The sequence below is a fragment of the Ceratotherium simum genome, chromosome 29 (assembly GCF_057802395.1).
Source record: "Ceratotherium simum simum isolate JZ-2026a chromosome 29, ASM5780239v1, whole genome shotgun sequence".
Classification (NCBI taxonomy): Eukaryota; Metazoa; Chordata; class Mammalia; order Perissodactyla; family Rhinocerotidae; genus Ceratotherium; species Ceratotherium simum.
Window position 1 is genome coordinate 15,301,217 of NC_141928.1, and position 22,179 is coordinate 15,323,395.

At 54.8% G+C, this 22,179-nt stretch overlaps 1 protein-coding gene across 9 annotated transcripts in view; it reads right to left on the minus strand.

Moving 5' to 3' along the window:
• DAB2IP (DAB2 interacting protein) overlaps positions 1-22,179 on the minus strand; it is a 169,612-nt gene that overhangs the window by 52,072 nt on the left and 95,361 nt on the right. The window contains exon 1 of one of the 9 annotated variants that reach the window (XM_087419167.1): positions 19,951-20,083. The exons of the other annotated variants lie outside the window; for them this stretch is intronic. The gene's annotated coding sequence lies outside the window, so the exon portion shown is untranslated. Of the gene's footprint in view, positions 1-19,950; positions 20,084-22,179 lie in introns of those variants that run through there. 9 annotated transcript variants of the gene reach the window in all.

Here is a 22,179-nt window from a genome sequence, read left to right on the forward strand (position 1 = left end):
GGGTGGCTGGGGGTCAGTGGTGGCTGGCTAGGTCCTAACTCATTCTAGCGTCACCACTGGCCAACTGGAGATGAACGTGGGGCCAGAGCAGCGAGGCCTCGGGGACGGCCCAACCCTCTGTGGCAGAGAAGATGGAGGAGATGAGGGGAGGCCCATAGGCCACCTGTCCTCTCTTCTCCACATAAGCAGACAGCAATCCTGCAACGAGAGGGCACGTACAGCCCCTCCCAAGAGTCCCCAGAGCCCCGCCCTGAGATATTCCCTGTTGGAAAGTGGAGAGGAAGCGTCTGATGTCGTTTCCTACAGGTGTCTTCTGAGAGTCTGTTGCAGGCACCTTGCACTGTGCTGCTGCCGTGTCTGATACTAGCCTCCTCCCATGACATGTCTCAGGGAGGCCTCACTGTCCCCACTTTACAGATGGGAAGACAGGCCCACCAAGGTTAAACATCCAGTCCGAGGCCACACAGCTAGCAAGGGAGCAACCCCAGGATACACGCAGGTGAACAAGACATGCGGTCTCGACCTTCAAGAAGCTGGCAGTCCAGTGGGGGAGGGATGCGTACAGACGTTAGTGCCAAACACAACACACTTACCGGCTGTGGGCCCACAGGAAGCTGGGAAAGTATCCCGTGCAGGGCTTGGCCCACAGGGGCCCTATCATGACTGCAGGAACTCTATTTCCAGTTTTCCCATTTCCAATCGGGAAAGGTTTCACAGAGAGGAGGGCATCCCAGCATAGCCTCCTTCTGAGATTTGGGTCCCCCACCAAGCTCTGTGCCTGGCGCACAGTGCAAGGGAATGAATGTGGACAGATGGGTTAACCTCGGGTAGGCGCCTGGCATACGGTGTCCCATTTACATCACGACAGCCCGGCCCCGGGTAGTGTGTCACATTCTCGTGCCTCATTTACGAAATGAGGAGACAAGCGCACAGCAGTCGAGTACTCTGCTCCAAGTAACACGGCTAGTAAGGTCCCAGTCATGTCTGACTCTGAGGCCTGCCTTTCTAGCAAGCACTTAATTTCTCTGGGCCTTGATTTGCTCATCTGTAGAAACTCCAGTCAGAAACACCTCCACTGCAGACTGAAGGTGGGCATTAAATGCCCCATACCTGCAGCCTGGGTCCAGGAGGTGAGGACCACATGATTCCAGACCCTGCTCCTGCAGCCTGTTAGCAGAGGGTCTCCTCTCTTCCCAAGTCAAGCTTGCCAAGGAATGGCCACCGATATGGAGTTCTAATTGGTGAGCCTGGCAGCACAGAGCCCAGCAACATGCCCGGTGGGTGATGGTGTTGCAGGGGAAACAGCTGAGCACAGCAAATATAGCCATTGACCCAATTCAGTTCCGTTCTGTCTTCAAGAAAATAATTGAGTTTAAATGAATAGGTTTCCCAGGTCCCCTCTGGCCTCAGGGAGGGAGGAAAGGGAGAGGGGGAGACAGGAACAGTTCCCAGGGCTCACTGTTGGTTATTTTTGAGTCATTAGGCCTGTGAAAGGTTTCTTTCTTTCCTTGGTGCCCAGTGGGGGTCGGACGTGGCTGGGAGACAGTGAAGTGGAGTGAAAACCACACAAGGTGGACGGTGAGGATGCAGGTTTACGACTGGGCCACACCAACAGCTTTGTAGAGTGGCCCAGTTGGTCCCCTCAGGCCCCAGGCTCTTCGTCTACAGAATGGGAACACTACCCCCACACACACTCACGCCCACTCCTGCCAGGGTCAGTGGGAAGAACGCAGGCTAAGCAAACTCAAAGGCCTTCCCGGGAGCAGAGGAGTCTGGGGTGAACTGCAGAGGCCAATTTGTTGTCCTGCAGGAATACAGGCCCAATGTTGCCACATCTGTTTTTCAAGAAAAACCAGAAATCCAGATTTTTCAGGTGCATGTTGAAAGTGAGCGTTTTAGGGGTAAACATTGGTAACAATTTAAAAAAAAAAACACCCTTTCCACCCTCTCAGACCAAATGAAACCTGCCTGTGGGTACATGTGGCCACGAGCCACCCGTGTGCAACCTCCGATTTAATGACAATGCACGTAAGCAATTACGACGTGCTGGTGTCCTCCCACCTGTCTGCTTCTTTATCATTTTCTTTGGCTGTGAGGCCAAGCCCAGCCCTCCTCAAGCGGGGAAGGCAGGGATATCCTCCCCCTCAAGACCTTAGGGGAGCACAGGAGGGGCTGCTCCCCCTCTACTGTGGGAAGGTGGGTGGGTATGCAGGGACTGGTTGTACCCTAGAAATCAGGGCTCACCCCCTGCCCTGCCCTCAACTCTGTTAGGGTCTCAGCTTCCTCTTTGGCAAATAGGGGGTTTCTGAGGGACCAAATAAGAAAGAGAAAGGTCCGAGATAAAAAGTGAGCACATGGGAGGGCTGGCCCTGTGGCTGAGTGGTTCAAGTTTCGTGTGTTCCACTTTGGCAGCTTGGGTTCGCGGATCGCATCCTGGGCACGGACCTACTCCACTCATCAGCCATGCTGTGGAGTGTCCCACATACAAAAAAAATAGAGGCAGATTGGCACAGATGTTAGCTCAGGGCTAATCTTCCTCAAGCAAAAACAAAAAAAAAAAAAAAAGAGGAAGATTGCCAACGGATGTTAGCTCAGGGCGAATCTTTCTCACCAAAAAAAAAAAAAGTGAGCACATGTGTCAGGTCTCCCCAGAGAAGTAGTGCGGAAGAGCGGAAAGAGAGTGAGTTAGCAAGACTTTGGATGTATCGGGCCGGCCCCGTGGCTTAGCGGTTAAGTGCGTGCGCTCCGCTGCTGGCGGCCCGGGTTCGGATCCCGGGCGCACACCGACGCACCACTTCTCCGGCCATGCTGAGGCCGCGTCCCACATACAGCAACTAGAAGGGTGTGCAACTGTGACATACAACTATCTACTGGGGCTTTGGGGGGAAAAATAAATAAAATTATAAAAAAAAAAAAAAAAAAAAAAAAAAGACTTTGGATCTTTTCCCCATTGTAGCTCTTGGCTGTGTGAGCCTAGGAAACTTACCTACCCTCTCTGTACTTCAGTCTCATCCTCTGTACACAGGAGATAAGAATCTCTGGGACACAGAGCTGTTGTGAAGATTAAATGAGATGATGACTGTCAAGGGCCTGGTAGGATGCCTGGCACATAGCAATGGATCAAAAAATGATAGCCATTATTATTGTTATTGTTATCTTTAGTGCGTGCCAGAGAATTCTGACTGGGCAATTACAACAATGTAGCACAGCCAGGCAGACTTGTTAACAGATGAGGCCACCTATAATTAGCACAATCATTACGTATGCAAATAGTGCGGCTTAGATGCTGGAGAAGGGTGTTGTTTGAAGTGTATTTAAATAACCCCTCTCCCCTGGCTGCCCGCCCTCCCCAAATCTTGTTTACACTATTAATTTCATTAGCAAACATTTTCTTCATAAAGCAAGACAGAATTCCAAACCAGTATATATTCAAATCAAGGAGGTTTTAAACCATTTGGGCCCCTGCCCACCCCACCTGGAGCTCTCTGTGGGGGTCCTGGGTCAGCTGCAGGCCTGGGGCTGCCTCCCCAGCCTCTTTTCCAGTAGGTCAGGCTGGAGACCTCCACTAACTGGCTCCCCTCGGATATGCAGAGCTGGGAAGAGGAGAGGAGGGGTTGGGGTGTGTTCTTGGCATGGGGCAGGTGCTATATTTTGGGAGAAGAGGTTTTGCAGCAGCTTTAATATGACCAGTGAGTTCCCTATGAGCCAGGGCATATCATATCAAGCATATCATAATACCCATTTACATCTGAGAAAACCCAGGCTCAAAGAGATTTGAGGAAGTAATTTGCCCAAAGTCACATAAATAATAAGTTGCAGAACTGGATTCAAACCTGGATCAGTCTCCTACCTCTGGAGTCTGCTCTTCTGGCTCTGCCCTAAAATTGCACTTGGCACAGGCCTCTTTGTCCTACCCGGAGAGGACAAAGTTAATAATCCAAAATTGATCCCAGAACCTTCGAATTGGGAGGGGTCACCAAAGACAGATCTCGGTTCTGAGATGAAGACACTGAGGCTCAGAGAGGTCCTCTAATTTGCCCAGGGTCCCACAGGCAGAAAGGAGAAGAGCCTAGAACCAAGGGCTTCTTGCCAAGGATGGCTGCTTCTGCATTCAGATCTTTAAACACAAGACAATTCAACCATCTTCCTCCCCCTTAACAGCTGGGGCAGCATCTTAACCATCCCTGTATTCCTTGGGCCCAACACAGATCCAAGCAGACAAAAGATGCTCAGTAAATGTTTGCTGAACTAAACTGTTTTCTTACCAAAAAGACAATGCTAAACAGGTGGAACAGTGAAGGCATGCAAAGGAAGATGGGTGGTGCTTAGGGACCAGGGAGAGAGCAGACTACCCTCCCAGGGAGGACTTGGCCATCCTCAGCTTGGGAAAGGCCCCATGTCCCTGCTGGATGCCTGCTCAAGAGGCAGGCAGTTAGCTGATTCTCAGTATAGGAGGAAATGAAAACAGAAGTCTTAACAGATAGGTCGGCCCCTCACCCAACCCCTGCTGGCTCAGACCACCACATGCCTTATCTCACTCCTTCCTTGGCCCCAGAAATTGAGGCTGGGAGAAATCAGTGACTTGCCTGAGGTCAGGGAGCGGAGGAGACTAGTACCCAGACTTCTCTGCTCCTTCAACCAGGCTGTCCCATCACCCCTCCCGACTCCCCACCTCTGGCTCTTGGAAACCTAGGGGAGCCTTGATAAGGATGGTAAAGATAATGGCCCTCACCTTTGCCCACACCCCCAAGGACACCTCTGCTAAGCTAAGGCAGACTAGGCACCTCCTAAGCATGGACACTCTGCTAAGCCCCTCCCCCTTTAAAAGCAAATAATCCTCACAAATATCCCAGGAAGTAGGTACAGTGTCCCCTTAACAGAGATGGAAACTAAAGCTCGGACAGGTTAAGACCTGCTGGTTAAGACCTGCTCGAGGCCACAGACTGGGAAGTGGTTGGTGCAGCTGGCATTCATGGCAGGCAGTCTGACTCAGGGGTGTGAGCTGTTAATGGCTCTGCTCTGAGGTGGGGCCCAGGGAACCCCAGATGGGGAGTCAGTGGGGGTCTCCCCACCTCCATGTCCTGGCCAAGACTGACAAGGTATTACCCCTCATAGCACTGTATCCTGCCAAGGGGTCATTCGACCCATCCCCCTGCCTCCAGGCAAGGATGTAAATAAAGCTGGAGTAGGGATGTGCTTTCTGGGACTGAGGCTCGGGGGCCTTCCAGAACTGCCCAAGCCCAGCCTAAATATTTTTCAGAAACCACCCTAAACTCCTACTCCCCACCACCTCCCATCCATAGTCCACCAGCATCCCAGAAGTGGGGACTGGAGCATCTGGCAGTAAGGGGAGGGGCAGGAGAGGAGACCCTTCCCCTTGAGGATGAAGGGGAAAACAGGCCCAGGTCCTCAATGGCCAGTCTGCTCCTCCTTCCCCCAGACACCCGCCCACACCCAGCCTCACGCACAGCCAGGGGGCTGCTTCTAAAATCACTGATCTGACCAGGCCCCATCCCCTCTTAAAATCCTTCCAGCTCCCAGTCACCTCCAGGATCAAGTCCAAACCCTGCCTGCGTTCCCACTATCTTCCACTCTATCCCCTGCCACACACCAGGCCCAACACACATGCAGCAACACACGACTGCCAGGCCTTTCCAGCAAGCCCTTCCCTCCTCTCCGCAGGGAAACCTTCCACCAGCCTTCACCTTCACCCTGTGGCCCAACCACCAACTCCGTGGAGCCTTCCTTGAGCACCACTGGAGTCCTCACTCCCTTCTCTGTCTACCCACAGCCCCTCTAATGTAGGATCTGTTGACCCACCTGCCTCGTCCAGCCAGTAGGAGCCCTTGAGGGCAGGGACTGGGTGTGACTGCCCCTGCCCACAACACAGTGTGTGTGCTGGCTAGCTGTCTGTCTAGAATTTGCTGCACTGGGCTCCCCAGGGTCAATGAGGCCAGATCTAAGGGTGACAGTGGAAGGTGAGTGGCTTGGAGGTAGACTTGACCATAAGCCCCCGACCCAGATCAGGTTAGCACCCGCCAACCTGACTCTCCCAACCCGGCTCATTAGGGGAATATGGGTGGTGCCAGGCCCAAGCTGTCCATGGACGCCTGACAATGGCTGTATCGAGAATCACAGGAGATGAAGTCATCGCTCCCAGAAATAGGCTGATTAAGAAGACGTGACGACAACGTAAACAGCAAGACTGGACACACACACACACACACACACACACACTCTCTCTCTCTCTCTCTCTCTCTCTCTCTCTCTCTCTCTCTCTCACCATGTGTTTCTCCACCCTAGGAAGCTGGGCCAGGCCTGAGCTCCTCTGGGAAACAGAGATCATGCCAGGAACCAGAGCTGGTGCAAGGAGCCCGGACTCAGGCAATACAGTTGGTCTCTGGGAGTGGTGGGGCCCAGGGCGCTCTCCTCTCCCTTGCCGAGGGTCCCTGTCCAGACCCTCCCTGAAGTTCCTGACCTGCCCCCCGGCCCTCTCAGACTCCCCCAGTTTCTTTTCTCACTCCCTCCTGGGCCCCTCCCCTCATCTCTTCCCAGGGTACAATCCCACCCACCCTTCTCGGCCCCCTCACATTCCTGTCCTCTCCTGGAGGGCAGGCCTGCCTAGATTCCAGGGAGGTGGGAGCTTCTACTGGCTAAGAGCGGGCTCTGGGCTACAACAGGGCTCGAATCCTGGCTTTGCCTTGTTGCAGCTGTGTGACCACAAGCTAGTCAATCCATCTCTCTGAGCGTACCTTCCTCATCTGTAAGATGCAGACAGCAATGCGCCTACCTCACTGGGTAAAATTAAATGAAATATGTTGATTTGTTCAATCACCAACCTTGCGTCAGGCCCTATTCTAGGGACTGGAGACACATTAGGGAACAAGACATCAATTTCCTGCTCCCTGGGGTTTACAGTCTAGTGTGGGAGAAGTACACCGACACATGTAGGACAAGATCAGGTGAGCTTGAGTGCCAGGAAGAACGAGAAGCACAGAAAAGCGTCCAGGCTAGAGGGGGAGCAGGAGGCTGTTTGACAGTGTGGCTGGATGAACTGAGGGAGCAGGTCACAGACATCTGGGCAAAGAGAGATCCAGAAGAGACAACAACAAGGGCAAAGATCCTGGGCCGCGGCACTTGAGGGGCAGGGGACGGGACAGGGACGAGTGGGGACAGTAAAATCAGCAGGAGCTGCCCATGCAGGGGCCACAGGAAGGAGCCTGGAGTAGAGTCGGAAGGGGTGAGGCGCCACTGGGTGGTTTCTTGTTTCAAGATTGCTCCCGCTGCTGGTGGAGAATGGACTGAGAGGGGAGCAAAGTTGGAGGTGGGGAGACCAGCCTAGGGGTTGGCTGCAGGCCCCAGGTGGGAGGTTACGGTGGCCTGTATTCTGTGACAGTAGTGGCAGTACGTGAGGCACTCAGCACGGTGCCTGGCATGAGGTGAACCTTCAATATTGGTTCTTCTTGTCCCTACCCTCATCACCGTCAGCATCCTCATCACCCTGAACACTGGCTGAGGGCTCCGCTGGTCCCAAAGCTGGAAGACCCCTCACCCCACTTTACAGATGAGCAGGTCCCTTGCTCAGGGTCTCAAGTGAGAGCAGTGACAGGCAGGGCCACACTGCCCAGACTGGGCTCTCCAGCCTAAGCAGACAGATCTTTCCCGTGGGCCCTCCTCTTCCCCACCCAGGGCCCAGTCCTCGACCAGCTCCGCATCTCAGTCCATACGGGGCCTCCACTGGGGAAAACATTAGACTCCAAACAAACAACAGCACCAAGTGCTTGCATCTCACCAATTTCGAGTTCGTTCCTATCCAGTTTCTCCCTTGCTGAGAGGGAGGCACTGTGAGCCCCATCAGGTGACGGACGAGGGCTGAGAAAATCTTCGAATCTTCGTTTATTCTACCTCCTCCAGGAGCTTCTCTGAGCCCAGGCAAACGCTCCCTCCTGAGGCTGGCTGGCCCCCAAACCCAAAACACTCCCTTAGGGCCAAGCTCCAGGGCCTCGGCATGGCAGCCCACCTGGCCACAGAGGGGGCTGGCCCAGTGAGAGCCCCCAGGCAGAGACAGTCTCACTGACACCTCTCCCACCCCAGCCTGGGAGCTCCTCCAGGGCAGGCAGGGGCCGCAGCTGATTCCCATCCATGTCCCCAGGGCCAGGCACAGGTGAGCAGAAACAGAAATAACTTAATCCCTAGAGTCCCTTTGAGGAAGGCCTGTCTGCACGAGACACCCCGAGAGAGCCATCAGCTGCCTCCCGCCCTCTCTGCTGGCTGGCTGGGGCAGCCCGCCGCCTCTGAGTTTGCTAGGAGAAGACCGTTCCCTCTTCCCTCCGCCACCATGCAACTACCTGGAGAGCCACCCCCACCCCAGAGCTGGGGGGCTGAAGGGTGTGAATGCTGGCAGGGAGGGGGTCTGCAAGGACATGTCCCCTCCCCACCTTAGGGTTCTGGGCCAGAACAGCCACTCTTCTTTCCCTTCTCTCTCTGCAGGCCAAGGAGGTAAGATTAAGCTAGACAACATGTTTGCAAGCATACAGACATAATTTCTTTTATAAGCCACAGAAAGGCTGCAGAAAAAGCCTCCGACCATCAGCCAGTAGTGGTTTTGGGTGGGTGGGGAGGTTCTATGGTGGTAGTGGTGTGGACAGACATCTCACTTTTTGCTTTACATGCCTATATGGCTTGGATTTGGTACTCTATGCTTGTATTTTTAATTACCTTTATATTAAAAATAAGACTTTAAAGTAAAACGAAGTGAATGAGAGGGCACTTGGTGAGGAATCTGGTCGCGCTGGCACCTGTTCCTCCCGTGACCCCATGAGCGTCTGGTAGGCCAAGGGCCTGCCTTACGTTTTGTTTCTTCTGCCCGGCCTCACCCAGGCCAGCTGCCGCCAGCTCCCTGCACTCAGAGAGGACGGAGCAAGAGTGGGAGGAGGCAGGGCTGGGGAACCAGCAGGGAGCCCCCTGCCTCAGACACAGGCGTTTGGGGATCGCAGAGTCACCTCACCTCTTCCCTGACCCCCCCGCCCCCCTTTGCTGCCCCGCTCTCTTTTGCACAGACACTGGGGCTGGACCCCCAACAGCTGTCTGTGTGTCTGTCTCTTCCATCAGTCCCTGGCTGCCCTGGGCTTCAATCACCTGTGTGTCTCTGGCGCAAAGTCCCTGCACATAGCAGGTGCTCAGTGAAAGTTTGCTAGACAAATTGCCAGGACAATCTGAAGGACTGTTTATGCCAGGTGATCATTCGGAAAGAAACTCAAATATGGAATACAGACGGAGTGGCAGACAGGGTGGAGAAACAAAAGTTATGCCTGTAGGCCGGAACAGGAAGACACCCAGACAGGCTTTGGCTAGAGCACTTCCAACCCTCTGAGAAGGCAGGACCCCTGCTGGGGCAGGGGGAGGAGGAGCGAGCCCCGTTCTGAGGGTCAGGACTTCCTGTGCCTGAAGGAGCTGCACAGTCCGCAGGGGAGCAAATGCGAAGGGCAGGGGAGGTCACGTGCATGGGGGACACACAAGCATGGACAGCCCCCCAAAGCTGTGCACTGACACCTTTGCTAAAGATCGGAATACCATGTGTCCTGGGGGTTTCTCTTAAATACTTAGGACCTCTCCTCCCTAAGCTCTTCCCTGACCAAGGCCTCTCCTTCACTGTGACAATGCCAGGCAGAAGCACCTGCTAGGGGCGGGGGACACAGCTGCAACAGGCTCAGCGTAGCCTGGGTCGGGCCTGCCGCATATCTGCTCGTCCACACCGACTAGCACCAGTCCCTCAGCAAGGCATGCGCGGCTTCCACACATGGGCGTGGCCCCATCTGTCCTGCGCTCCAATCCCCTTTGCTCCAGTCCCCCTGACTGCCCTCAAACCGCTCATGCACGTTCCCACGGCCACACCTCTGCCCAGGTGGCTCCCGCACCAGAAGGCCCTGCCCATTCCCCTGTGCCCACCTGGGTTTCCTCCAACCTGTCGGATAAAGGTCTCTAACTAAAGAGTATGGGCGGTATTTGGTCAACATTCATGTTTTGTTAAGCCCACACAGTGTGTGACATTTTTAAGTTTTGAATCAATTGCCAACATTTAAAGACGTGAAATTTTAAAATGTCTCACAAAAAACTCTAGATTTCTGGCTTCTCTTCTAAATCCAAAGGCCCAGTGCCACGGCACAGTGGCTACTGCCCCCCGAGCAGCACACACACTCTCCAGGTGGCCACAGCGTCCACCACATCTACAGACTGCCTCAGCCAGGGGTTCCTTGCAGCAGCTGGCAGGATGGGGCAGGACCCATGGCACATCTCCCAGGGACACACTCAGTGCCTGGTACACAGTAGGGACTAGCTACTGTTTGTGGAATAATGAACAAGGATGCAATGCCTCCCTGTGCCCAGGATTTCCTGATTCCTATCCACTGCCCCACAAGACCCCAAGCAGGGACAGGACAATGCTCTTCCCCCCTGGCCCACGCCCTCCCCCCCAGCCGGGCACACCTGCAGCAAGACAGTGGGGTAAGCCTCCAGGGCTGTGTGCAGATTCTCACGTCATTATCTGATCTTTGCTTCAGAAGTTGTGTCCTCTAGAGACCAGCCAAAGCAAGAGCAGTGACTCTGGCATCTCCCCACCTTCTATAGTAGTGGCAGGATTCCAGGCCAGCCCACGGACACCAATCCCCTGGACTTCTGTTCAACTGAACAGGAGAAATTCGGCAACAAGAACTGACAAAGCCAAGGCTTCCTCGATGCCCGCCTGCAGGCGGCCTGCCCCCCCTTTGAAGCTGACAGCCAACTCTTCCCTTTTTCTGGGTTTTCAAGGTCAGAGTCACATTGGCAGGAATGGTTCTCTTGGTTCTGCTGCCTCTGACTCACCCCAAACACAGTCACTGTCCCTGACAGCCAGGTCCTCCTGTCCTCGGCAGTGGCACAGGAGGCCCCTGCTCCTGCTGGGGTGGAGCGGTGAGAGCAAGCCAGGCTCTGGTCATGCCCCCAGGGGTCCTGCTTCCCGGGATACGGGGTCTCCGTGGGCCTGGCTTCCCTGCCAGCCTGGGAGCACCATCTCTGGTTCACGGTGCCAGTGCTCAGTAGAGGCTGGTTGGAGAGGAAGAGCTGACAGCCCCCAGAGTGTGCTCACAGCCCAGGGAGTGGGCACCTGCTCAGAGGATGGGCTCGGCCTGTCTCTGCCCCTCGCTGGCTGATACGTGACCTCAGGCTACTTGCCTCCTCTCTCTGAGCTTCGGTTTCCTCATTTGGAAAATGGGGAAATAAATACCTGATCCGAGACAATCGACCTCCTAATGGGACCCAGAGGAGCTTTGTGAATCATGAAGTGCCATGCCAAAGTTAATTATTCCAGCGCCTGGCGTGGTGCCCAGCACGCAGTAGGTGCTCCACGTATCGTTCATGGTGCAAACGTTTATTGGGCCCCTGCGCTGTGCCAGGCTGTGTGCAAGGTGCCAGAGGCCCAGAACGGAGGCCTGGGCCCTGTGCACGGGAAATCTACCCTTCAATGGGGCATGCAGACAACCTCATACCATGAGAACTGGCAGCAAGTGACGATCAGAATGCTGTGAGATCCACGGGGGGTCCTGGGCTCCTGGAGTGGGGGGTGAGGGACCTAGTTCTTACAAGAGCCCCACCTCTTGGGTGCTGAGCAGCAGAGGCCAGAGTCGGGGCTGCCTAGCTCTAGGCTGCCTGCCACTCTACCCACTTCCCAACAGCCTACTTTAAAGAGAGAGCTGCCAGGCTGGGTGAGCTACCCCATTCTCTGAAGGCACCCATGTGCGTATGCATGTCTGTGCTGTGTACACCTGGACTTGTGTGCCAGGGAACTAACAGTGAGAGAGCACCTTTGTGGGCCACAGCCTGGGCCATGCCTTTTACATACACTCTGCCAGTGGTCCCACATCTGGTTGGGGAATAGTTAAAATAATACAGACTTGAGCCCCAACCCCAGAGAGGTGACGCCGCCCCATCCCCAACATGCAGTGGTCACCAGAGCCTGGAGAGTCATGCAGCCTGGGGTCCCCATTCTGGCTGTGTCCCTTACTAACCCGTGAGACCTGGGTCAAGTCACCAAACCTCTCGGCACCTGGTTTCCCCATCTCTCAGGTGGCTGTGAGCATTAAGAGACAAAGCACCTGGCAGGGAGGGAGTCCCATCTTCATGCCCATGCTCTGCCCAATCCAACTCCACAGAGATGGTCGGGGCCCAGCCCTTACCCAGCTCACCCCTCGTTTCCTCCTCTCCCTACCTGCTGCCCCTCTGAACTACTTCCCACTCCCCCAGTGCTCAAGCCCTTTCCCACCTCGCAGAGCAGCTTCAAGGTTCTAAGTCTAAGTTCTAAGTCTCTGACGGAGCACTGGGCTCACTCATGGGGTTCCCTCTGCCTAACTGCCCTTCCCCCAACTTTGCCATCTGATGAACTCATCCTCTTTCAAGTCTCAACTCTTGCCACTACTGTGAAGCCTTCCCTGACTCCTTGAGAGCAGGCCCAACTCCTGCCACCCCCCAAGCAGAGATGTGCAGAAAGGAGTGGGCGAGGCCTCCAACTACTTGCATGTTCCTGGCTATATTCCTTCCTCACCCTTTGGCCTCAGCTTCTCGAACTGTGAAGGGATCTCTATGACTTCTCGTTCTAAGGCCCTATGAAGGTGTTTGGTCACATGCTCTATGGGGCGGGGAGTGAGGGGGCATCTCCAGGGTCACCCCGTGGTTCTGGAGGGCTTGGAGGAGCTAGACTCTGCCTTGTTCTACCCAGGAGAGCAGGACAACCCCAGCCAGTGCCCTCAGGAGGCCCCACCTCTTAGCTGGGGAACAGACGCAGTAATGATGCACAGAGAAAGGCACAGAAAATGCAGAGCAAAGTGAAGTCCACTGAGACTGGGGGAGGGGACCAGGGCAGGCTTCAGGCAGAAGGACTAGGACTAGACAGACAGGTATGATCAAAGCAGGAAGAGCAGGGGGAGGCATTCCAGACAGAGGGAACAGATGAGACGGATCATGGTACAGTCATAGCTAACACATCTCAAGGCGCTCTGCTAAGCATTTAGCTACAAATCCCATGTATTCCTCTCAACAGCCCTTCGAGACAGGAATTGCTATTATCCCCATTTTACAGAGTTAAGCAAGTCCCCCAAAGTCACAGAGCTGACGAGTGGTGGAGCTGGGATTTGAACCGAGGCATCCGCCTGCCGTGTCTGGTGAGTCAACAGGGGCAACCAGGGCACGGAGGGTCAGGGGGGAGGGAGAGGGAGAGGGAGAGGGAGAGAGGGAGAGAGGGAGAGAGGGAGAGAGGGAGAGAGGGAGAGAGGGAGAGAGGGAGAGAGGGAGAGAGGGAGAGAGCGCACCCCTTGAGGGTGACCCCACCCACACATGGGAGCCTGCAAGGCCACTCAGAGTCTGAGGACCCCAGACCCGCACTTCCTTTGCACCATCTGCCTAAAGGATGTGAGGAGCTGCTGCTAATGAGTGAGTGAGCGTGAGCGGGCGGGGGAGGGAGTCGGGAGCACGCAGCCAGTCAGGAGCCTCTGCTGTCAGCGGCCACACCGACAGGCTGGCGCGGAGCTGTTGCCAGGGCAGCCCGGAGAGTCTGCCTTCATAGGCAGAGTGATTTAGAACCAGTTGCTCTCTCAGGGCCACCAGCTCAGCCGGCCAGGGGCTCCCCACTGAGTTCCTGGCCCTTCTAAACCTCAACACAAAATGTCAGGGGCCCCCGTAGGGGAGCCACCGGCATGAAAAGCCATCAGGACAGAAATCATGGGCATAGCTCACATGTTGGAAACAAGCCCCTTGTCACAACACAACCCGAACAGGGACCATGGCTCGGGGAATGAGACTTCTGGGCCGGGAATTCCAACAACCCAGGCTCATCTTGTAGGATGCCCACCACTGAGTGGTACCTGCCCCTCCAGTGAGGGCCCTGGACCTGCAGCAGCAGGTAGCCCATGAGACAGAGAGGGAGGGGACAGAAGGACGGGTGATGGAGGGGAGGTGGATCTGGAGATTGGTACGAGGAGAATGGTACGAGGAAGGCAGGACCCTGACTGGACTCTCACCCAGGCCTCCTCTCAGTGCCCAGCACGTGGCTGCCACCCAGCAGGGTCAGACACGGCAGCCAGAATAACTCTGGCTAGGGAGGAGCAACCATGTCAGAAGAGGCCAGGTGACATTCAGCTCAGAATGGCCATACGGAAACAAGGTAAATCACTGATGGTGATAAACGTGTGTGAGACAAGTGAATCTCCCCAAGGGCAGATCCGCAGGAGCCCCTCATCAGGACTCCAACGTGCCAGGAGGGGTTAGAGCAAGCCCAGGAAATGGTTCTCTGTACAACTGTGTCAGCTCAGATGCAGTGTTTCCACTAGTGCAATGAGTGGCTTCAAGTGTGACCAGATAAAAAGACCACAGGGCATCACCAGCCCTTCTGTACCTGCTCTAAGATTCAGGCAAGCTCAGCAAGCCAGCCCTCGACAAGCGGCCTCCTGGGGTCCAGAATTCTCTTTGCTCCCAAGTCCCACCACTCAGTGGAAGACTCTGACCCCCAAGCCAATGAGGCGGTTAGCAGTTCCTGCCATGAGAACACTGTGGCATCGTCTGGGAGTGAACCTATGGTGCAGAGTGCTTCTCTATGGCAGAAGGACAAAGTGTGGGGCTTCCCTGGCTGACGAGAGGCCGTGGGGCTGTCTTTCTGAGAGCTTGCTCAAACGTGTGTGCACAGGGCAGAGCGTGGTATGAGATTCGCCCTCACTGAAACTCTCCTTCCTGGTAGTCTCTGGGGGCAAAGGAGACAGAATCCCACCCACACTAACCATTAGAGGCTACAGAGATTTACAGAAGGAACCCAAAACAGCTAATTGGCCACCTTGACTTAGGAGGGAGAGACAGCAGGGACAACCAACCAGAAACGTGTGGTGACGAAGCACCAGACTTGCTGCTGGGCAGCCCAGATTCACCAGAGCGGCCAAAGACCATGGTAGGAGCCATGGAACCGAGCTCAGAACAGCCCATTGTCTACCTGTAAACAGCAGAGCACCTGTGAATACAAGCAGGTGCCCAAGCTAGGGTAGAAACTGAGGGAGGAAAGACTGTGGAATCCATCCATGACCAGGTGGAAGAAAAAGAGCACGGGCCAAGCCTCGACCCGGCTCCTCCTGCTGCACATCTGCCTGGGCTCAGGCTGGCTGGAGTCAGCCAGCATGGAGGGACAGGGACTGCCTACAAGGAGACCCAGGATTTGGTACCCAGAGTCAGAGCTGATGCACTGTCTCTGACATATCACCATGAGTGGGTCCAGTCAGCCTGGCTATCTCTCTGAGGGAGGGACGGGCTCCCTGAAGCAGCAACAAGACCAGACAGCAGACCTCAGGGCACCAACTCCAGGGGCCACTGGTGTCCCACTCTGGCAGCACACGGGGACGCTGGGACAGGGCTGGATCCCCTCTATACCTTCAGGGCCAGCCCCAGACCTGCCTGGAACCCCATAGGAGATGCCCTGCTGTTTATCTGAAGAACTAAGCAGATTTCTTTGGGAAGTGGAATCTGAGCAGGACAAAGGGCCCTCGGCTGGGGCTCTTCTACCAGACCAAATAAACACTCAGCCTCTCACCAGGGGGGCTGCCGGGTATATTTGGAGAGGAGCAGGGAAGAACCAATCCGATCTGAGTTTAAGCTGAAACTGGCTTTCAGCCAACAGGAGCAGCAAAGCAACCCATGCCGAGGTTCCTGTCTCATCTAGACTCAGCTGCCCGCCTGGCTCTGTCCTAGCAGTGTCTCTAGGGTCATCGTGAGACCTGGCTCCCTGAGCTGCAGCAGAGAGTGGTACATCCGGCCCCAAGTTTAATAACCCGGCACCCTCACCACTAACATCCCTCAGAGGCCGGGACCCTTCCAGAGAGAGAAGAATCCAGAGCTGCTAGCTGGAGGTCTCAATACTTCAGTGGGTCTCAGAATCACCTAGGGGCTTGTCATGAATACAGATTTCGGGGCAACCGGAGACCTGTGACTCTGACTCTCCCGACTGGGGCTCTGCAATCTTTTTGCCAGGTTCCAATGGCACTATGATGATCAGCTGTACTGAGGAAACAAGACAAGGTGGGATGACCTCTGATGCCCCCCAATGCCCCCTTCCCAGGGCCCACAAGGAGTAATTGGTCTCTCATCTGCTGCTGCCACCTCCTAAAAGCCTGGGGAGTCCACGAGCCTCCAGGCACCCTCAGCTGACAATGCCTCCACCCCACCTCTGTAGGCAGGCCCCACCCGATGACAGGCCAGATGGGATTAACAGCAGGGAATAAATCAACCCACTTCATGGGGGGAGAAGTGTGTTATTTACAGAGTTTTTCACAGAGGAATCTTTAGTTGACTTGGCATTTTGACCATCAGAAAGTTACCCAAGTCATGTTGCCGCTGAAAGGAAGCAAAGCCCCCACAAGGCAGAGAGGCCCAGCTTTGGGGCTGCTGGGGGCTCGCCCTCTGGAGTCCTACACCTCCCCAGCTCAGGAGAGTCTCAGGCAGCCCTCTGCGGACCCGTCCTGCAGAAGTGAGGTCCCCGACACTGGCTGCAGAGACTCCCACAGGGTGGCAGGTGCCAAGGCCAGCTCCCTGACTCAGGTGGGCACACACCTCGGCTTGGAGTTACACAGGCCCAGGTTCAAATCCGGACACTGCCATTTAAAGGCTCTACGATCTTGGGCAAGTCTCTTACTATCTTCAGCCTTGGTTTCCCTACTCATAAAAGGAGGATGTATCCACCTCCTAGGATTGCTGTGAGGGTAGAGATCACACAGGCCTTCTCTTAGCCCCTCGTTCCCAGACCCACTGGGTTTGCACAAACTCTCCCATCTGCCCAAAAGGCTCATCCCTGTGAGCTCAGCTCACTCCTCTCTTCCTTGGGGAAGCCACCCCACCACCCCCACAGATCAAACCCTCCAGTTCTGGGCTCTCAGTGCCTTCAGGCCACAGGCCTCAACTGCAATTATACCCTGACCTGAAGGACAACTTCATTCCAGCCTGTCTCCTCCACTAAGGGAGAGGCCGGGGCTGGTTCTGCTCACACTGCAACCCCAAGGCTGGTACCGCCCCTGGCATGGGGAGAGGGGCCCTCACTGAACAGTATCCCCTCTCCTCAGGACCAGGCCATCAGAGTTCCCGGTCCCATCACCGGCTCCGGACTTAACCACTCAAGAACGCCCGATTCCAGCCCCTACAGTATTCAACTCAGTGCCCTGCCCTAAAAGCTCCCTCAGACCATCTGGCACCTCTGGAGCCTCACAACACCAAGAGCTGGTTCATGGGACTCGCCCTTGCGTGGCTCTCCAGATTTCTCGTAGTAACACCTTCTCAGAGTTTCGGAAGCAAACCAAAGTCATTTGCCAACTATTTTCTCCCATTAATCTCACAACGCATTTGCGATTTTCCCTCCATAATGACTCATTTAGCAGCAACAGAGCAATTAGGCAGACCACAGAATATTGATTTTCTAAGTAGGAGAAATGTCCGCACAAACATCTTTTCATGCCTGTCTTGGGCTGTCTCCTGCTACATGATGGGGTGGACCCCGGGAGGGCTGGGCCCGACCTGCTGGCAGGATTCTGAGGTCTCAAACAGAAGCTCAAAAGCATGGTGTGTGCAAATGTGAGAGTGTGTGTGCACAAGAGATGATAGGACAAAATTATCATGTGACATACGTGATCCCATGTGAACCTCAGAACCCTAGGAGGCAGGCACCATCATCACACCCATTTTACAGATGAGGAGACAGAGGCTCATAGATTAGGTGACTTGTGCCAAATCACACAGGTAGTTAGGTACCCAAATCCAGACCCAGGTCCATTGGTCAACAGAGCAGAGTTCTGTTCATCAAGGGCCCCTGTGTGGCTTGCTCCCTATGGGAACAAAGTAGATGTGCTACTTGAGGGCAAGGCAGTCCCTTTAATGGTGTGACCCAAGGAGACTCCTGAGACATAAGACAGTTGGTCTAGGTGCGGAAGTCACACCTCAGCCTCAGTGCAGCCTCCAAGCCTAGCTGCTGTGAACAGGTTCACCCCAGGCTGCCCCTGGTCATCCGCCAGGCCTAGGCAGTGGCTCTCAGAAAGGCCTGGAGAAAGACAAGGCAGCTGGACTCCCCTGCCCTCCTCCACCCCCTGAACCATCACCACCAGCCCAAGACAAGCACCTACCCAGCTCTTGGGGCACTTTAAACATTCCCATCCTATAAAAAGAGAGGGCAGAAGGGTGACTCAGGAATGGTTTGATGAGTGGGACATCTGGTAGTTTTATGTCTCTATCTGTGTATGGTTCCCAAACCAGGCCCCACAGCTCGGATATTATTAAACAGAGTTTTAGCTTATCTCCTACCTCCTACTCCCAGAAACTCACTCTAAGCAAGCCAGGAATGGGGCTGTGGGAGCAACAGGTCCCCAAGGTCCCATGGACCAATGCCAGCCAACATACTGACCTTTACCCAGGGAGCAAATGGTTTCTTGGCGGCAAAGGGAAGAGCTGAAGATCCAGCTAGCAGACACAGGCTTAAATACCAACTCTACCACCATCTATGTGCCTTTGGGTGAGATAATTACCCTCTCTGAGCCTCTCCTTGTCTGTAAAATGGAATAATCCTGGCCCTGCCACCTCCCTAACTGGCATGAGGGCCAAGTGGTAAATGATAAAATGCCATATAAATGTCGGCTAGGGCAGCTCAACAAAGGGGAAGGTTTCCAAGAGTTGGCACCATCCAGCAACGGCATGGGCATCTCCCCATTACTAGAGATGTGCAAGCAGAACCCCCAGTCTGTGGGGATGGGAAGCAGAGCATCCTATATACCCTCTTGTACACCCAGATGCACACCGGCATATTATCACCGGTTCGGATCCCGGGTGCGCACCGACGCACCGCTTGTCAGGCCATGTTGTGGCGGCGTCCCATATAAAAGTGGAGGAAGATGGGCACAGATGTTAGCCCAGGGCCAGTCTTCCTCAGCAAAAAGAAGAGGATTGGCAGATGTTAGCTCAGGGCCAATCTTCCTCACCAAAAAAAAAAGGACTTAGAAACCTCAAACAGAAGTCACTCCCAGGCTACCCCTGACCTTAACAAGCCCAGAAACTTGGAGGGATTATAGAAGAAAGGCCTCAAACAGAAATGACTCCCCCCGCTCTGCCCTTACCCTCTGCGTCAGCAGTGCCTCCTCCAGCCTACCCGAAAAGGGGGCTAAGGCTTCACAATAGTAGATCACACTTCAGAGAAGAAGCATTTGTGGGACCACAGAAAGCAGGAGAATACAGAATACAGAATCCCAAATCATCTGTGGATCCCGGAAGAAAGCAGCAGGCACTACCAACCCAGCCCCTTATGATGCTACCGGCGCCATGTGGACACACCCCCTCCAACCCAGTGCCCTCTCCTCTCTCTGGGGGGGCCCATGCCAGGAAAGGCTGAGGAGTCCGGGAACCACTGGCTCCCTGGAAGAGCTCCGGCAAACCCATCCATGGCAAACCCATCCATAATGGTGCAGACTTTGCTCTCAGCAAGGACAGAGCTTTATTAATTATTCAGGGGACGGTGCAATTATGCAAATCAGTGGGCAGCCTCTGCCGGATTGCTGCCTTCTGCAGGAGTCTAGAGGGGGATGGGGATGCCCAGATTCCAAGCAGCCAAGTACAAGAAGGAAGCCACCCAACCCACAAAAGGGAGACTAAACCCCCACACTCTGGGCCCACAGAGGGCTCTGACCAAATCCAGGCCCCATCCCACACACAGGAGAGCTGGGAGCTGCTTTGAGGAATGATTCTGAGGACCTGAGGAGGCCTTTTTCCAAAAAAACATACCCCCATACCTGTTGCTGGGCCAGCAACGCCATCATTCAAGGCTTACTCCTGCAAGCCCTAGAGGCATGGAACACTTCCAAAGTTCCCTCTTAAAAAGCACACTTCTAAGGAGAGGTAACACCTCAAATTAGTGTTTACCGAAGAATGTTCTGCAGAACACTGCTGCTCCACAGATGCCGACAGCTGCTCCTGGGGTGGGGCTGGGGGACAGGAAACCCTGGATTGAAGAAGGTGAAACTGGCTTCTTGACTGCAGAACCTCTCAAGCCTTCAATGTCCTGGATCACAGAGTGATTCCCCCAGAGTGAGGATGCCCACAGGGCCTGTGGAGGAACACATCTAGTCTTACCTCCCGGAACCCCGGGAACGGAGTTTGAGAAACTCTGGACAGACTGCTCACTAAATCCCCTGCCAGCTCCACCTCCCTTTGACTCTGAAATCCCCTGGAGTAGGTTTTCACTACTCTCATAAACGACCATCATCAAAACTGTGGACGTCACGTGCCTGGGGCAGCTGGACCAGACCACCTCAGGCAGGCTGGACGGGGCTCTCGGCAGAATGCCAGGCCATGGCACTGCCACTGCCCCACAGCCACTTCCAGCTCCTTCCCTGAAGCCCAGCAGTTGTGCACATGCCCAGCGCCATCTCAGGTCCACAGAGCGCTACATCAGCCGAGAGCCTGGCTGCACCATCAGTGACCCCCTCAGCCAGTCTAGCTGGAGGTCTCAGCACCAGACCCACCCATCTTCCCACAGGTCAGGACAAAGGCTGCTCTGAGGAGTCTCTGCCATCATCACCCTGTTTTCTCTTCACTCTCCTGGGCAATGATGAAAGTAACCTCTACATGCTGACCTGGTGGGGAAGGGGAGGTGATGTGCAAGGCCGGTTAGCCCACCCATGACCTCTTCCACCTGCCTGACCTTACCCAGCATCATAAATCAATCGATCCAAATGCAGCTGTGGCTTGTTAGCTCTGCCAAGACGAAAAGAGGTGTGGGAGCCCAGAACCCTGGGGGAGCCCACGGAGAAAGGCACTTAGAATCACTGATCAACTGCAAATGTGGGGGGCAGTCACAGAGCCGGCCCTGCCCTCACATGCTGGGGACCCCACCCACTGAGATCAGGAGGAAGGCCCACCTTCCTCTGCCACCCCCAACACCTTAGGACGTCAGTACCCACAACTGCCTTCTGCAGAGCCCTGGGTGACTCTGGGACAGTCCCCCAGCCCCCAATGGTGGCTGCCATGTTCTCTTATGTGAGAGACAGTAAAACACTCTGGAAAGATCCAGGTGCAAATCCCATCTCTGCCACTCATCTGCTGTCCGACTCAAGGCAAGTGGCTTTTACCTGTCAGAGCCTCAGTTTCCTCATGTGCAAAATAGGGAGAGGACAGCACCATGCAGTAGTTAAGAGCACAGACTTGGGAGCCAAGCTACTTGGGTTCGAGTCCTCAGTCTGCCATTCCAGCTGCGCAACTCACGTTTCCTGGTTGTAAACCAGAGAAAACGACAGCGTGTCGCCCAGGGCTGTTGTGAGGATGAAGCGAGTCCCTCTCAGGGAAGTGCTGAGAGCAGGCCTGGCCCAGAGGGTGTGCACATCCTGTTAGCTGTTACACTAGACAGGGCCCTGGCTTTGGGTCCAAAGAGACCTAGATTCTAAATCTATCATGATGGTAATCCCCGATAAGGGATCTTACCCCTCTGAGACGGCTGGTTTCATCACCTGTAAAATGGGGGGAGGATAAAACCGGGGTAGTCAAGAGGATTAGAGATGACGTCTACACAACGCACAATGCCTGGCACGCAGCGGACGCTTCATAAATAGCAGGGAATTTACTGATGTGATCACTGACAGAGCATGTTGTCTGTAAAACGGAGCGTATGAACAGAGACCATGCACAATAGTGGCTGATGGCGGGCCTTTATACAACAAAGCCAGGCTGTCTGGGTTGGAATCCCAGCTCAGCCCCTATGAGCTACAGGACTTGGGCAAGTTGCTCAGTCTCTCTGTGCCTCAGTTTTCTTCCCGGTAAAATGAGGAGGGTAACAGCACCCACTCTTCACAATGCTGTTGTGAGGATGAAATGAGAAAATGCACAAGAAGGTGCCAGGCAGGAGCCTGGTCCACCACGAGTGGCCATTCAAGGGCAGGGGGTGCTGGTGTTATCACCGCCCCAAGAGAGACATGTCATGAAGAGCGCAAAGATGAAAGACATCTGGTCCCACCCTGCCACCAAGGCTCCATTCTACCACAGCCACAGGGGCCTCATGACCTGAAGGCAGCGCAGCAAAGCCCAGGAAAGACTGGACACACCACCCTGCATTAGCCGGGCCCCAAGATAGTAGTTTTGGTTTCTGCTTTATTGAGA